The 18,027-nt window shown below is 39.1% G+C and overlaps 1 protein-coding gene and 1 non-coding gene across 4 annotated transcripts in view; one reads left to right on the top strand and one right to left on the bottom strand.

Annotated features, from left to right (window-relative positions):
• SMARCC1 (SWI/SNF related, matrix associated, actin dependent regulator of chromatin subfamily c member 1) overlaps positions 1-18,027 on the top strand; it is a 190,017-nt gene that overhangs the window by 13,308 nt on the left and 158,682 nt on the right. The gene's annotated exons all lie outside the window — the stretch shown is intronic.
• LOC132375544 (U6 spliceosomal RNA) lies at positions 8,037-8,138 on the bottom strand. The gene has a single exon (XR_009506088.1). It is a non-coding gene; the product is annotated as a U6 spliceosomal RNA (small nuclear RNA).

Below are 18,027 nucleotides of genomic sequence, written 5' to 3'. Positions count from 1 at the left end.
CATCGTGGTTGTACCAATTTACATTCCCACCAACAGTGTAGGAGGGTTCTCTTTTCTCCACACCCTCTCCGGTATTTATTGTTTGTAGACTTTTTTTTGTTTTTTTTTAAATGGCTGTGTTGGGTCTTCGTTTCTGTGCGAGGGCTTTCTCTAGTTGTAGCAAGTGGGGGCCACTCTTCATCGCAGTGCGCGGGCCTCTCACTCTCGCGGCCTCTGTTATTGCGGAGCACAGGCTCCAGACGTGCAGGCTCAGTAATTGTGGCTCATGGGCCCAGTTGCTCCATGGCATGTGGGATCCTCCCAGACCAGGGCTCAAACCCGTGTCCCCTGCGTTGGCAGGCAGATTCTCAACCACTGCGCCACCAGGGAAGCCCTGTTTGTAGACTTTTTGATGATGGCCGTCCTGACTGGGGTGAGGTAATACGTCATGGCAGTTTTGATCTGCATATCTCTGATAATTAGTGTGTATCCTTGCCTCCTTCGTCATGTATTAATTGACCATAGGTGCGTGGGTCGTATTCTATCTTTTAAAATAGATCATAAGGGGACTTCCCTGGTGGCGCAGTGGTTAAGAATCCGCCTGCCAATGCAGGGGACACGGGTTTGAGCCCTGGTCCGGGAAGATCCCACATGCCGCGGAGCAACTAAGCCTGTGCGCCACAACTACTGAGCCTGCGCACCACAACTACTGAAGCCCGAGCGCCTAGAGCCCATGCTCTGCAACAAGAGAAGCCACTGCAGTGAGAAGCCCGTGCACCACAATGAAGAGTAGCTCCCACTGGAAGCAACTAGAGTAAGCCCACATGCAACAACAAAGACCCAATGCAGCCAAAAATAAATAAAATTAAATCTTAAAAAAATAATAAAATTGATCATAAGGACCTATGTTTAAAAACAGCAAAGCTCTAAGATCTAGAAGACTACTAGAAGATCAAATCAGAGTCTAAAGAAGTTGAAGATTTTAATTTTAAATACGTTGATGTTTATAAATATGTTCAAGATTTGCAACTTGTCAACACTTAAAAAATTAATTATCAGGACTTCACTTATGGTCCAGTGGGTAAGACTGTGTGCTCCCAATGCAGGGGACCCAGGTTCAATCCCTGGTTGGGGAACCAGATCCTGCATGCATGCCGCAACTAAGAGGTCACATGCCTCAACTAAGAAGTCCCCATGCCACAACTAAGAGGCCTGCGTGCTGCAACTAAGACCCGGCACAGCCAAAATAAATAAATAAATATTAAAAACGTTTTTAAAAATTATTTAATTTGCAACTGTGACTCTGCCATTCGCTAAATTTCAGAGTGGAGAGTCTGTCTTTTGGAACATGGGACTATAAAGAATATGAGTATTGTCTATGTATTGGAAGTTAGCTTTTTAACTTTGTAGCTTAGAACTCTGATGAAAGTTGAATACAGGCAGACATTTAAGTGAATCGCATGGGACAGTTACTTTGTGGAGGAAGCACTTAGTTTCCTTCCTTTAAACTTATTTTAAAGTATAACATACAGAAAATGAATAAAGCAGATGTTGACATAAATAATTCCAAAGAGAACACCCATTTAACCACAACCCGGGTTAGAAATAGAACATTAACACCAATCCAGAAATTCTTATGTATTCCTTCCCCAATTAGAAACCCTTTTTTCCCCGAGTTGTAGTCTTTTCTTTGCTGTCCTTTGTATGTATTACTGTGTTTGTATGTGTCTCTGAACAAGATAGTGTAGTTTTGCTTGTCTTTGAGTCTTTCTTTTTGTTTATTTATTTATTTATTTTTGGGCTGCGTTGGGTCTTTGTTGCTGCGCACAGGCTTTCTCTAGTTGAGGCGAGCAGGCGCTACTCTTCGTTGTGGTGCTTGGACTTCTCATTGCAGTGGCTTCTCTTGTTGCGGAGCACGGGCTTTAGTCACGTGGGCTTCAGTAGTTGTGGCTCACGGGCTCCAGAGAGCAGGCACAGTAGTTGTGGTGCACGGGCTTAGTTGCTCTGCGTCATGTGGGATCTTCCCAGACCAGGGCTCCAACCCGTGTCCCCTGCATTGGCAAGCGGATTCGTAACCAGTGCACCACCCAGGAAGTCCCTTGTCTTTGAATCTTACGTGAATGGAATCATATGTATTCTTTTGTGCTGTGAGCCTTAGTGGAAGTATTTGCAAACATGAAAAAAGAAATTGAGCCAAAATGGGATAGTCCAGCGAAATGCTCAGTCATAATCCTGTAGATAAAACAAATTACTGTAGAAAAAAGAAGTCTCTGAAAAGTGTAATTAGGTAGCTTCTGGCTCTTGTCATTCACTGCCAGCAAGGGCAGTGAGCCTAAACGATCTAGTATGATCAGTTAGAGGTTGGTGGACTGCAAGGTATGGGCTGTTGTGTTGCAAGCCTGGACCTGTATGCCAGGCAGAGGACACGCTGGGCCAGGTGTTGACCAGGGCTCCAGAAAACTATCAGTATATGACTAGTGTTAATGGCAGGCCTGTAGTCCCGTCCATACCATGTGGATTCAGTAGTAGAAACCTTAGTTCACTGATATCATATTTCTCATTCATTTGGGTGATGTTTTATTTATTTATTTATTTAAACTTATTTCTTACTTTTTTTCATTTCCCTTTTTCTTTTCCCATAACGTTTCCCTCTCCAACTGTACCGAGGTATGATTGATGTACAGTAAATGTACATACTTAATATATGATGAGTTCAGATAATGAACATTTCCATCAACCCCAACAGTTTCTTCATAATCCATCTCCTTTCTACTTGTCCCGAGGCAATCACTGACATACAGATTCATTTACAGTATCATGAAATATATGTTAATGGATCCCACAGTATATATCCTTTTTTTCTTGCCTTGCTTCTTTCACTCAGCATACAGATTTTGAGATACGTATCATCTGTGTTGTTCTATTTATTGATAGTTTGTTCCTTTTTATTGTTGATTAGTATTCCATTGTAAGGATAAACTACAATTTATTTATCCTTTCACTCTTTAATGGAATTTGGGTTTCCAGCTTTATAAGTAAAGCTCCTATCAGTGTTACTGTCCAAGTCTTTCTGTGGACATGGTTTCATTTCTCCTGAGTAAATAGGTAGGAGTGGAATGTTTGGGTCATATGGTTGGTAACATTGAACTTTTTAAGAAACTGTCAAACTCTTTTCTGAAGTGGTTGTATTATTTTAGATACCATCCAGCAGTGTATGAGTTCCAAGTTCCTTTGCATTTTTTCCAACAGTTGTTATAATTAGTCTTTAAAATGTTATCTAAAGCATTAGATTCCACTACATATCCATGGAATTTGCATAATGACTAATGATGTTAAACATCTTTTTATGTGCTTGTTGACCATTTGTACATCTTCTTTTGTGTGTTGCCTATTTAAATAACTTTTTTTTTGGTCCTCGAGACCACCCCCCACATTTAGCGAGTTGCTAGAAGGACTCATGGAACTCAGCATATAGTTACACTCAAAACTAAGATTTGGTACAGTAATGTAGTAAGTATACATAGCCTGATTACAAGGGAAAAAGACACAGGTGTAGTCTGCAGGAATCCATGCTGCAGGCTTCCTTATGCTCTCCCTCATATGAGGGGGTCACATAGAGTGCACTCTTCCCCCAGCAGTGAAAATGTGGCAGCACGTATGCAGTGTTTCTGTCCATGGAAACCTTTTGCCTAGCACATACTACAGTTCCAGACTCCCAGAAGGAAACCAGATATTTATCACAAACCTCATTGCTTGCATGAATAGTCTAGGCACAGTGAACCACTCTTCTTATTAGTTAACTGTTGACTAGTAATACTCTGAGAATCAATTCCTAGGTGCCAGCCGAAGACCAACTAGCAAGCAGGCATTACTGAGGATAGTAATCTCAGGCCTGCTGTGTTCTTTTCTGCACAGTTCTTTTTTTTAAATAAATTTTTTAAAATTTGTATTTTTATAAATATAAGAATATAAATATATTTTTATTCTGGATACAGGTTCTTTATGATATATATATTGCAAAATTTCCTCCCAGTTTGTGATTTGACTTTTTGTTTCTTCTTACCAGTATCTTTGTAAGAGCAAAAGTTTTAAATTTTGATAAAGCCCAATTTATCGATTGTTACTATTTGTGTTTTTTGTGTTCTAAGAAACCTTTGTATACCCCAAAGTTGCAGATTATTTCCTTTATTTCCTTCTAGAAATTTTATAGATTTAGGTTTTATATATATTGGGTTAATTTTTATGTTTAGTGTGAAGTAAGGGCTGAGGTTTTCTTTCCAGTGTGGATATCCAGTTATTTTATTTTATTTTATTTAAAAAATTTTTTACATTTAATTTTATTTATTTTTTTATACAGCAGGTTATCCAGTTATTTTAGAGCCACCGTTTGTGTTGAATTGCCTTGGCACATTGGTTGAAAATCAGTTTACCAGATGTGTTTGGGTCTGTATCTGGATTCCATTTTCTCCTGTTGATCTAAATGTCCATCTTTTTGCTCATACTAACTTTTTGATTACTATAACTTTATAATATTTCTTTTTTTCCTGATCTTTATTCTTTCTGTGTCTTTTTCTTGTGTCACTGCATTGGTTAGCACCTCTGACTCATTGAATAGAAATGGTTAAGGCAGGAATTCACACCTTATTCTAGTTCTTAGTGGAAAAACATTGTTTTGTACTGTTAAGTACAATGTTAACTGTAGGTTTTTCAAGTATGATCTTAATTCAGGTTGTGGAAATTGTCTACTATTCCTACTTTGCTGAGAGCTTTTATTGTGAATGACTGTTGAATTTTGTCTTGTGCTTTCTGCATCTTTTGAGATGATCAGAAAGTTTTTCTCCTTTATTTTGTTAATATGGTGAATTTCAGTCATTCATTGATTTTCAGTTAGCCTGGTATTCCAAAATAAACTCTGTTTGATTATGATATATTATCCTTTTTATATATTACCAGGTTTGATTTGCTGGTATAAAAGTTTTCTTAAGATTGATTTATTTCTTCCTTGAATATTTCATAGAATTCACTAGTGAAATCATTTGGGCCTAGAGTTTTCTTTGTGGGAAGATTCTAATAACCAATTCAGTTTCTTTAACATATAGGATTAGATTCTGTTTCTTGTGTCAGTTTTGGTGAGTTGGATTTTTCAAGAAATTTGTTAGTTTCATTTAAATTAAAGTTAACGTAAATTTCATACCATTCTCTTAGCTTTTTTATAGCAGTTGTAGCTTCACAGCAAAATGGAGTAGAAGGTACCGAGATTTCCCATATACCACCTGCCCTCACATATGGGACACGGCCCTCCCCCATTATCAAAATCTGGCTTCAGCGTGTACATTTGTTACAGTTGATTGAACTTAACATTGACACATCATTATCATCCGACATCATAATTTACTTTAGGGTTCACTCTTTTTATTTTATTTTTATTTTTGGCTGTTTTGGGTCTTCATTGCTGTGCGCGGGCTTTCTGTAGTTGGCGGCGAGCGGGGCTACTTTTCGTTGCGGTGTGCGGGCTTCTCATTGAGTTGGCTTCTCTTGTTGTGGAGTGCGGGCTCTAGGCACGCAGGCTTTAGTATTTGTGGCATGCAGGCTCAGTAGTTGTGGCTCGCAGGCTCTAGAGCGCAGGCTCAGTAGTTGTGGCGCATGGATTTAGTTGCTCCGTGGCATATGGGATCTTCCCAGACCAGGACTCGAACCCATGTCCCCTGTGTTAGCAGGTGGATTTTTTTTTTTTTTTAAATAATTTTGGTATGTTGCTATTTTTTTTTTAATTAATTAATTATTTATTTATTTTTGGCTGTGTTGGGTCTTCGTTTCTGTGCGAGGGCTTTCTCTAGTTGCGGCAAGTGGGGGCCACTCTTCATCGCGGTGCGCGGGCCTCTCACTATCGCGGCCTCTCTTGTCGCGGAGCACAAGCTCCAGTCGCACAGGCTCAGTAGTTGTGGCTCACGGGCCTAGTTGCTCCGCGGCATGTGGGATCCTCCCAGACCAGGGCTCGAACCCGTGTCACCTGCATTGGCAGGCAGATTCTCAACCACTGCGCCATCAGGGACGCCCCTAGCAGGCGGATTCTTAACCACTGCGCACCTAGGAAGCCCCTTGGGGTTCACTCTTGGGGTAGGGCATTCTACAGGTTTTGACAAATGTATAAATGACATGTACCTACCATTACAGTATCACACAGGATAGTTTCACTGCCCTAAAAGTCCTGTTCCTGTTCATCCCTTCTTCTCCCACTAACCCCTGACAACCACAGATCCTTTTACTATTTCCATAGTTGTGCCTTTCCAGAGTGTCATATAATTGGAATATATAGTATATAATCTTTTCAGGTTGGCTGTTCTCAGTAATTTGCATCTAAAGTTCCTCAGTGTCCTTTCATTGCTTGCTAGCTATTTTCTTTTTAGCACTTAATAATATTCCATTCCTCTCCAGCATTGGGTTTTCTCAGTGTTCTGGGTTTGGGCCATTCTAATCAGTGTGTAGCTGTATCTCATTATTTCAGTTTGCATTTCCCTGATGGCATATAATGTGGAGCATCTTTTCATCTCCTGCATTTTTGAAGAACAGTTTTTCAGGACACAGACTTTTTGATTGACAGTTTTTCTTTGAGCATTTTATTTTATTTTATTTTTTAATTAATTAATTAATTTATTTTTGGCAGCTTTGGGTCTTTGTGCTGCACACGGGCTTTCTCTAGTTGCATCGAGCGGGGGCTACTCTTCCTTTCAGTGCGCAGGCTTCTCATTGCCATGGCTTCTCTTGTTGCGGAGCACGGGCTCTAGGCGCACGGGCTTCAGTAGTTGTGGCTCCCGGGCTCTAGAGCTCAGGCTCAGTAGTTGTGGTGCACAGGTTTAGTTGCTCCGCGGCATGTGGGATCTTCCCGGACCAGGGCTCGAACCCATGTCCCCTGCATTGGCAGGTGGATTCTTAACCAGTGCGCCACCAGGGAAGTCTCTCTTTCAGCATTTTAAATAGCTCCTCTTGTTGCTTTCTGGCCTCCATGGTGTCTGAATAGAAATTGGCTGTTAATCTTATTGACAGTTTCTTATATATGGTGGGTCATTTCTTTCTTGCTGCTTTTAAGAGTTTCTCTTTGTCTTCTGAAATTTTGATTATAATATGTCTTGGTGTGGATCATTTTGAGTTTATTCTGCTTCAAGTTTGTTGAATTTCATGGATGTGTAAGTACATGTCTTTCATCAAATTTGGGAAGTTTTGGCCATAATTTCTTCATGAATTTTTTGTTCTTTTCTCTCTTCATGTGTATATTGGTAAATTTGATGGTGTCCCACTGGACTTCCAGGGAATTCTCCATTCCTCTTTTACTTTTATTAGAAGATGTAGTGTGTATTTTTACCCAGCGTTTTTAGTTCTTTTCAGCTGGAAGGTTGGTCTGGATACTTAGCTCAGCATGTTTTCTATAGCTTTTTTTTTTTTTTTTTTAATAAGAATCAAATTTTGGGCTTCCCTGGTGGCGCAGTGGTTGAGAATCTGCCTGCCAATGCAGGAGACACAGGTTCGAGCCCTGGTCCAGGAGGATCCCACATGCCGTGGAGCAACTAAGCCCGTGCGCCACAACTACCGAGCCTGCACTCTAGAGCCTGTGAGCCACAACTACTGAGGCTGCGTGCTGCAGCTGTTGAAGCCCGCGTGCCTAGAGCCTGTGCTCCACAACAAGAGAAGCCACCACAATGAGAAGCCTGCACATCGCAACAAAGAGTAGCCCCCGCTCACTGCAACTAGAGAAAGCCTGTGCACAGCAACGAAGACCCAACACAGCCAAAATAAATAAATAAATAAAATAAATACATTTAAAAAAAAGAATAAAATTTCATTTTACTTTTTTTTTTTATTGAAGTATAGTTGATTTATGCTGTGTTAATTACTGCTGTACAACAAAGTGATTCAGTTATACATATATACTTTTTTTATATTCTTTTCTGTTATGACTTATCCTGGGATATTGAATATAGTTCTCTGTGCTGCTGAATATAGTTCTCTGACCTTGTTGTTTATCCATTTTATATATAAAAGCTTACATCTGCTAACCCCCCCAAAATATGGAACACTTCACAAATTGCGAGTCATCCTTGTACAGGGGTCATGCTAATCTTCTCTGTATTGTTCCGATTTTAGTATGTGCTGCCACAGCAAGCACTCCTGTAATTTTTTTAAAGCATTATTTTAGGTTTTGGAGATCAGCACTAAAATATAGTTGTCTTTAATCTGACTTCAGTCAGAAGTCTTGATAGACTTTAAAACCAGTTGATTTTGCCTAAAATAAAAAGCTCATTCATTTCTTTTTTTTTTAAATTAACTATTTATTTTTTGGGCTGCGTTGGGTCTTAGTTGCGGCACGCGGGATCTCTGCTTGAGGCGCGGGCTCAGTAGTTGTGGTGCACGGGCTTAGTTGCCCTGTGGCATGTGGGATCTTAGTTCCCCGAGCAGGGATTGAACCCACATCCCCTGCATTGGAAGGTGGATTTTTAATTACTGGACCACCAAGGAGGTCCTTCATTCATTTTTTTAAAAATTTAATTTAATTTATTTATTTTTGGTTGCATTGGGTCTTTGTCACTGTATGTGGGCTTTCTCTAGTTGCGGCGAGCAGGGGCTACTCTTCATTGCGGTGCGTGGGCTTCTCATTGTGGTGGCTTCTCTTCGTTGCAGAGCATGGGCTCTAGGTGCACGGGCTTCAGTAGTTGTGACATGTGAGCTCAGTAGTTGTGGCTTTCGGGCTCTAGAGTGCACGCTCAGTAATTGTGGCGCATGGGCTTAGTTGCTCCACAGCATGTGGGATCTTCCCAGACCAGGGCTCGAACCCGCGTCCCCTGCATTGGCAGCTGGATTCTTAACCACTGTGCCACCAGGGAAGCCCCCTCATTCATTTTTTTTCTTTTTTTTTTTTATAAATGTATTTATTTTATTTGTTTATCTTTGGCTATGTTGGGTCTTCATTGCTGCACATGGGCTTTGTCTAGTTGTGGCAAGTAGGGGCTACTCTTCGTTGAGGTGCTCAAGCTTCTCATTGCGGTGGCTTCTCTTGTTGGCGGAGCACAGGCTCTAGGAGTGCGGACTTCAGTATTTATGGCACACGGGCTCAGTAGTTGTGGCTTGCGGGCTCTAGAGTGCAGGCTCAGTGGTTGTGGTGCATGGGCTTAGTTGCTCCACGGCATGTGGGATCTTCCCAGACCAAGGATTGAACCTGTGTCCCCTGCATTGGCAGGCGGATTCTTAACCACTGCACCACCAGGGAAGCCCTCATTCATTTCTTAAATTGAAATAATGTAAGATACCGAATCTCCACCAAATAGTTTCTTGAACCAGGTGTTATGGGAAGAGCCCTGAGCTTAGGAATTAAATAGCCATATCCTACCACTCTGCAACCTTGTGTGAAGGCACTTCGACCTGTAGTACCATTTCTGGGAATGTGTTCCTTGCCCTACTGATCCCATGGCATAGTTGTTAGAATCATATGATGTGTGATAATAAAAGCTCTTTGAGAAATTAGAAGTAGTATGTAGTACTTTAAGACATAAAAAGTAGATTGCTGACTTGTCTAGCAAAAGTGTTTTTGGTAAAAGTAAAAATGTAGATGTAAGGCATACATATTATTTAAACATTTATTATGCTAGTTTGCTATCAACTCCAGCTCTTAAGGAAGGCCCCAAAGAGCCACGTGTTCTTGTTTCTCTTCAACTTATGTTCCAGAGATAGTGTATTTTGTGTAAATGAGCTGTGAACCTGAGAACTAACAGAATGCTGTAGTGCCCTTTGAATTAAAGCCAGATTTTTCAGTTGAACATTGATAAGACTTGCTTTACCTTCTTACTCACTGCAAGTGTTTAGTATGTATTTATTGGTTGATGTACCTTTGCTGTGTTGTTAGTAACTGTCTCAAAGACAGGGAGAGTGGAAGGCTCTTTAAAAAAATAAGCTAGAGAACCGAACCGTATTTACTTTCTGAAATTGAGCTTTTCTTAAAATATCTACAAAAATGTAAAGCTCAGTACGGACTGATTTTAAAGCAACTATCAGAACTCAGTGAAATGATTATTACTCTTCAAAAGGAAATATGTTGAGGAGATTGGTACACATAGTTTCAAGGGACTATCATTAAAATATTTGGAATTGATTTTCAAATTGTCATAGGAACTTATATAGGGTTTTTATATCTATCTTTGGTGGAATGTAATGAATACTTTAAGGGTAAAATTTGTTGTCAAAGCCAGTTCTAACAAATAAGGTCATGTGATTGAACTGTGTAGTACTATTTTGGGACATTTTAAACAAGTCACAGTCTGTAGGCTATCTCTCACTGATACTTTGGAATTTCTACCCATTAAGTGTGACTGACTTCATGGCAGGAATTCTCATGAACTTGGTCAGTCTGGTGTAGAGGAAAGGATGGGAGTTTGAGGACTGTCACTTCAATGATCTGTTTCCTTTGTTTGAGTCAATAAACCATGCTTTGTGCTAAATAAATTTTAGGGAAGGGCTTCCCTGGTGGCGCAGTGGTTGAGAATCTGCCTGCCAATGCAGGGGACACAGGTTCGAGCCCTGGTCTGGGAAGATCCCACATGCTGTGGAGCAACTAGGCCCATGAGCCGCAATTACTGAGCCTGTGCGTCTGGAGCCTGTGCTTGGCAACAAGAGAGGCCGCGATAGTGAGAGGCCCGCGCACCGTGATGAAGAGTGGCCCCCACTTGCCACAACTAGAGAAAGCCCTCGCACAGAAACGAAGACCCAACACAGCCATAAATAAATAAATAAATAAATAAAATAAAAAAAAAAATTTTAGGGAAAAGGAAGTTAATAAGAAAAGGCTTAGAGTCGTCAGAAAAAGGAGTTGGATCTGATCCTTGGTTTTATAATTGTTCCCTTCAGAGTACCTGAGTGGCAGGAATAAATGGGTAGGTCTAAGAGGAATCTGTTGTCTTCAAATTTTTCACTTTGAACAGTTTTTCCTGATAGACTTCTTTTTGAGCTTTCTGCTCCTGAAAGTGTTCTGTGGCAAAGAAGCATTAGAAAACTAGGAATCAGTGAACATTATGGTCCCTACAGGTTTAAGTATTTTATTATCTGTATCTGAGAATGATATTGTTTTGCCAAGATCATGCTAAATTCTAGGACTTTCGGAATGGGGGGAGGAAAAGACCAAGATTAGCATGTAAGTCTGAGAAGCAAGAACAAAAGTGCTTCTGGAGACAAATCACTCATCTTAGTCACCACAGGAGTGATACTACACTCTTGGAGTGACTGGAGAAGTTCCTGATGTCCATGGGGTCCAATCTAGCAGGGAGGGCAAAACTGTAGAGCCTTCAGACTGCCGCCTGGATCTGCTTAGAACAAGGACATTGTCTTACAAATACAGTTATCAAATTTAGGAAATTTAACATTGACACAATACCGTTATCTACTATATAATCTGTCTTCACATTTCACCAATTATCTCAGAAATGTTTCTTATAAGAGCTAAACCAAGATCCCACATTTTAGTTATATCTCTTTAGTCTTGATTAATTTGAAATAGTTCCGCCTGTGCCTTTGTCATTCATGACTTAAATTTTTAACCACTGGACCACCTGTTCTTCATGACTTAAATTTTTGAAGCACACAGACAAATGTTAGATTTGTAAAATTCTTCCATGTTATTACATGTAGTTTGTTCATTCTGGTTATTGTTTAAGGGTTTGGCAAATTTTTTCTTAAAGGGACAAATGGTAAATATTTTAGGCTTGCAGGTATATGGACTCTGTCACAACTACCCAACTCTGTTGTAGCATAAAAAGCAGCCAAAGGCAATACCTACATGAGTAGGTGTGACTGTGTTCAAATGAAAATTTTAAAAATGGACAACTTGGTCATAATTTGGCATCCCTTGCTGCATAGTATTTCACTGTGGGCATATTGCACAATTTATTTATCCATTCTACCATTGATGGGTTTTTGGGGTTATTTCCAGTTTAGGGCTATTGCAAATAGTGCTGCTGTGAATATTTTTGCATATGTCTTCTGGTAATCATAGGTATTTATGTCAGTTACACTCCCACATGTGGAATTGCTGGGTCACAGGGGGTGCATGTTCAGCTTTAGCAGATATGGCCAGTTTTCCAGAACGCTTGTGCCAATTTATACTCCCACATGCAGTGTACAGTGTACAAGGGTTCTAATACTCTACTTTCTCACCAGTGCTTGTAAGTTGTCTTTTTAATTTCAGTTTTTTGGCGGATTTGTGGTGATACACATTGTTTTGTAGTTGCTGATAACTAATGAAGTTGAACACCCTTTTATATTTTGTACCATTGGGCTGTTCTCTTTTGTTTTTTTACCAGTTTTTTAAAAAAATTAATTATTTTTGACTGCGTTGGGTGTTCGTTGCTGTGCGCGGGCTTTCTCTAGTTGCGGCAAGCGGGGGCTACTCTTCGTTGCAGTGCGCGGGCTTTTCATATCAGTGGCTTCTCTTGTTGCAGAGCACGGGCTCTAGGTGCACGGGCTCCAGTAGTTGTGGCACGCAGGCTCGGTAGTTGTGGCTCGCGGGCTCTAGAGCGCGGGCTCAGTAGTTGTGGTGCACGGGCTTAGTTGCTCCGCGGCATGTGGGATCTTCTCGGATCAGGGCTTGAACCTGTGTCCCCTGCATTGACAAGCGGATTCTTAACCACTGCACCACCAGGGAAGCCCCTGATGTGTTTCTCGAAGCTGAGGATTTATATCCTTTAAAATTTCTAGGAAACTTTTTAGCTTTTATTCTTCTGTGTCTAGTTGTCTAATTTTCTGTCAGCTGTGCTTTTACTTTCATTGGATGTTATTTGTTCTATGGGTTACATATATATATTTCTCAAGTCTTTCTGTCTTTTTAGTGTCGTTAATCACTTTACGTGTTCTAATTTTACAAGCCCTGTCATGTTTTTTCTATTATCTGAAAATGTTAGGATTCTAATCTTGCTGTTAGCTTTGTTTGTTGACTTAAAAACACTTAATTATGTTTGAATTGTGGCCTGTCAGTTCTCTTTCAGTGGAAGTTTATTTGGGAATCCTGTTGGTCTGGGTTGAGAATTTGCTCATTAAGGCACTTCAGAGGACCCGCCAACTTTAGGACCAATTCTTTTTTTTTTTTTTTGGCCGCACCGTGCAGTATGCGGGATCTTAGTTCCCTTATTAGGGATGCAACGTGTGCCCCGTGCATTGGGAGTGCACAGTCTTAACCACTGGACCACCAGGGAAGTCCCTAGGACCAATTCTTTTGTTAATTTGGCATGGGGTTCCTAGACTAAGTATTGATAGTGTACATCTCCAACTCAAATTATCTTGAGGCAGAAGCTTGTTTTCCTTCTTAGTTTTTAGCTGGCAGATATTTTTTCCAGCGTATCCTTTCCCTAATGGTGCAACCTGTTGATACCCCTGGTGTTATGTGTGTATGTGTGTGATAGGTGATTGTCTTAGTTCTAATGTCCTCACTTGCATAGGTCTGTAGTCTTACTTCCTGACCCTGTAGAGAAACTCAAACCCTAGCATTTAGGTTATCAAGGTTGATATTACTTACCTATTTAATCCCATTATCCTCAGCCTCCTGTCACCCTAGAATTTTAGTTTTTAACTCAACAAGATTGCCACTTTGACTTTTAGTTTGAATTTTTTTTTTCTTCTTTTATTTTTGTCCCTGGGGATTTGTTCTCCTTCTAATTCTGCTACACATTTAAAATAATGTCTGTATTTTTTATCAAACATATATTTTTAGTGGTAGAGTTTTCTGGTTATTTAGTCTGCCATATTGCTAGAGCCAGCAGCACCTTTTCATCTGTAAAATGGGGTGAAGACAGTGAACTTGTGAGGAGTAAATGAGGTAATATATATAAAGTGCCTCATGGTAAATTCTCAGTAATTGGTAGTAATTATAATACTTTTTGTTCTCCTCAAGAATAAGAATACTACACCAGTGATTACCTATGATTAGAGGTGATAATTATAACACTATTATCATTTCTTTTCTTAATAAACTTGGGAAATGTTTCTAGAAAGCATTATTTTAACTCAAAGCAGTTAAAATACATAAAGAAACTTATGGAATGTTTACTGTCATTGTACTTTGTGAGGTAAAAGGATTCTGGACTCTAAGTGATAGGATTTTCCCCCCATAACTGTTCTCAATTTATGAAGATGACTGTGATTTTCTGTGAACATTCTTGGTTTCTGGCTCATGTTCAGTTTCTGCTCCTTTATTCACTTCCTCACATCCGCCTTCTGGCACAGTCATTCATTGATAAACAGACCCAAACATGGCATTATAAATGTGTATATTCTACTCACACAAACGTATACCATTGTCGTCCTTTTTACTGCACGTTGGCACTACCTTGTCTTTAATGAATAAGTCAAAAAATAAAGAAATAAGGACACTACGGCACAAATTTAAAGCACTTTTAAATATTGCAGTTAGGTTTATCTTTTTTAAGGTTTACTCAGCTCAGCAGAATTTTAAATGGGCTGTATAAATAGGTAGGATGAGACCACTTTATATACATCCAGAATAAGATTAGATTAAATTTCCAATTTAGTCAGAGATGTAACAGCTTATCAAAAGGAGTGTGGTCACACAACTGGGAATAGAAGCAGCCTGTTAGAGCTGTCCCTGACCCCCAGAGTCTCTAATTGGGGTATGCAGCTGCTTAGATAACTCAGGAAAGGCAGGCTGCCTTTGCTGGCTCTGGAAGGCTCAAGTTTCGGTACCCTATTATTCTTTAGGTTTTTCAGTACTAATCAAGAGGAATTTATTCTTAACGATCTGGCTTCTTTAGAGAATGTTTAAGAACTTGAGCTCTAATATTTGAGCCACATCCAGCGGCAGCTTGAGCAGGCCCTCTTCAGGGTGAGGGTAGTTGGGATGAGGATTGAATGAGGAAGTACAGTCAGGGGCCAGTGGGTGTCCCTGAGAAGTCTCTTGTCTCTGCCTCCAGCTTTCCATCCCCTGACTCTGGTCTACTACACTTTTATGTGGGTGATTCTGATACTGAGCTTGTCAGGAGGACCAGAATCCCAAATCCATTTCCATGCAAGCTCTAAGAATCCTTGATGTATGACAAGGTCCCTATTTGTTCTTTTGTTTCTTCTGCCACATCTTTAAGAATGTTTTTCTTATTGCACTTTATTACTGGAACTAGTACCCTTGACAGGTTTGTGAGTCTCCCTCTTTCCGTTTATTCAGATCTTACCATTAGAAAATTGAAGGTCTCAGTTTTCTACCTCTTCATTCATCACTTGTCCCTATAGTTGTTGATAGAAGTTATTTTGTCTGTCTTAAGCCTATATCTGATAATATTTTAATTTCTCAAATTAATCTGTTTAGAAATTGACTATCACCTTAAATTATATGTAGAGATGTTTTATTGTGATCTGCTCAATATATATTTCTCAGTAGTTTGGATCTGAATTTTTAAATGATTTTAGGACAGTAAAACTGTTGAGAAAATTTTTATGGATTACCTACATTGTCAGGTACTCCGCTGAATATTGATGTTAAAGATTTGAATAAGACACTATTTCTGTCCTCAAGGAGTTCGAATAACAGATCTATAAACCAGTCATTTCTGTATTACGCTGCGAGTGGTGTGCATGTGTGCAATAGTGATATGCCCATGTGGTTGGCAAGGACATTTTAGCTCAATCTCTGGGCGGTTCAGAGAAGGATTAGTAGGAGAACTAAGTCTCATTCTACTCTAGTAGATACCTTAGCACATCATTCTAGTTTAAGTGCCAACACTACAAAATTTTAATATACATTTTCTCAGATAAATAACAAGTTGTCAATGATAAGACTTGCACCCAGATGCTTTTGTTTAGAATATGTAATGCAGCTTTTGGGATGTACCAGGAATAGTGTTGGGCAAAAAATTAGGAACTCAGAAACCCATGTAATGTTTAAAAAGCAATGCGATAACCAGACTGATCTGTGAGGCTTACTTGTCTGTTTAATTTGGAAGAGCTCATCTTAATGATTCTTAATATTTCTTATTTTAAAACGTACTATTTATTTATTTTTAATTATAAAATAAACATAACAAAATTTACCATTTTAGTAATTTTTAAGTGTATAGTTCAGTGGCATTAAGTACATTTATGTTGTTGTGTGACTGTTACTACTATCCATCACCAGAACTTTGTCATTTTCCTAAATTGAAAACTCTGTACCCGTGAAACAATAACTTCCATTCCTCTCTCTCTCCAGATCCTACCAACCACCATTCTGTTTTTGTCTCTCTTAATATTTGATATCATATGTTTTTTTCATTATATTATTTTGTAATAATAGTTTTCAAAGGAAAAAATGAATGGTATATTTTTAACACTTCATCTTTTTTTTTTTTTTTACTGTTTTATATTTATTTTATTTATTTATTTTCTTTATCTTTTTGGCTGTCGGGTCTTAGTTGTGGCATGCAGGATCTTTGTTGCAGCATGCAGGATCTTTCATTGCGGTGTGGGCTCTTCTTTGTGGTGTGTGGGCTTCTCTCTGGTTGTGGTGCGTGGTTTCTAGAGCGTGTGGGCTCTGTAGTTTGTGGCATGTGGGCTCTCTCTTTGAGGCACGTGCACTCAGTAGTTGTGGCATGTGGGCTTAGTTGCCCCGTGGCACGTGGGATCTTAGTTCCCCGACAAGGGATCGAACGAACCCACGTCCCCTGCATTGGAAGGTGGATTCTTAACCACTGGACCACCAGGGAAGTCCCTAACACTTTATCTTATTAGCCTATTTGATGATCACATTTATATTAAATTTTTACTTCCAAAATATGGAAGTTATTCAGCATTTGATTTATTTGAGCTCTGCTTTTATAATCCATAAAGTGCAAATCTTTTTTAAATTGTTGCACAGATTTTAGCTATAACTTAAATGCATAGTTAAATATAGTTATACCATGTTTCAGTGGTCATTAAAATATTTTAAGAGTTCAGTTATAATTTTTCTAAAATTTAATGTCAGGAACCTAAATTGGAAAAAAAACCTAATGTATACTAATATTTCTTATTCAACAGGAGAACCATATTGGAAATTGTGTGTTACTGGAATTTTCCACATTTTGAAAATCAAATTTTAAATTTACCAGTAGAGTTTTGTAGTATATCAGTATTTTATCCATTAGAGTTTTTTCTTTTTTTTCTTTTATTGAAGTATAGTTGATTACAGTGTTTCAGGTGTACAGCGAAGTGATTCAGTTATACATATGTACATATATATATATATTTCAGATTCTTTTCCATTATAGGTTATTACAAGATATTGAATATGATTCCCTGTGCTATATAGTAGGTCCTTGTTGTTTACCTATTTTACACATCGTACTGTGTAGCTGTTAATCCCAAATTTTCAATTCATCCTTCCCCCCTTCCCCTTTGGTAACCATATGTTTGTTTTCTGTGTCTGTGAGTCTGTTTCTGTTTTGTGTATAAGTTCATTTGTATCTTTTTTTAAAAATGATTTTTATTTTTATTTTTTAAAAATTTTTCTTTAATTTTTTGGCTGCACCACATGGCATGCAGGATCTTAATTCCCCGACCAGGGATCGAACCCATGCCCCCTGCAGTGGAAGCTCAGAGTCCTAACCACTGGACCACTAGGGAATTCCCCATTTGTATCATTTTTTTTTAAGATTCCACCTATGTGATATCATATGACATTTGTCTTTCTCAGTGTGACTTACTTCACTTAGTATGATAATCTCTAGGTCCATCCATGTAGCTCCAAATGGCATTATTTCATTCTTCTTTCTGGCTGAGTATGATCCAGTTTTGTGTGTGTTTGTGTGTGTATACACCACATCTTCTTTATCCATTCAACTGTTGATGGACATTTAGGTTGCTTCCATGTCTTGGCTATTGTAAATACTGCTGCTGTGAACATTGGGGTGCATGTATCTTTTCAAATTAGAGTTTTTCTCTGGCTATGTGCCCAGTAGTGGGATTGTTAGATCATATGGTAGTTCTATTTTTAATTTTTTAAGGAACCTCCTTACTATTCTCAGTAGTGGCTGCCCTGATTTATATTCCCACGAA

Source organism: Balaenoptera ricei, chromosome 11 (assembly GCF_028023285.1).
Source record: "Balaenoptera ricei isolate mBalRic1 chromosome 11, mBalRic1.hap2, whole genome shotgun sequence".
Taxonomy (NCBI): domain Eukaryota; kingdom Metazoa; phylum Chordata; class Mammalia; order Artiodactyla; family Balaenopteridae; genus Balaenoptera; species Balaenoptera ricei.
The sequence above is the reverse complement of the archived record's forward strand: the minus strand, read 5'-3'. Positions and strand labels throughout refer to the sequence as shown.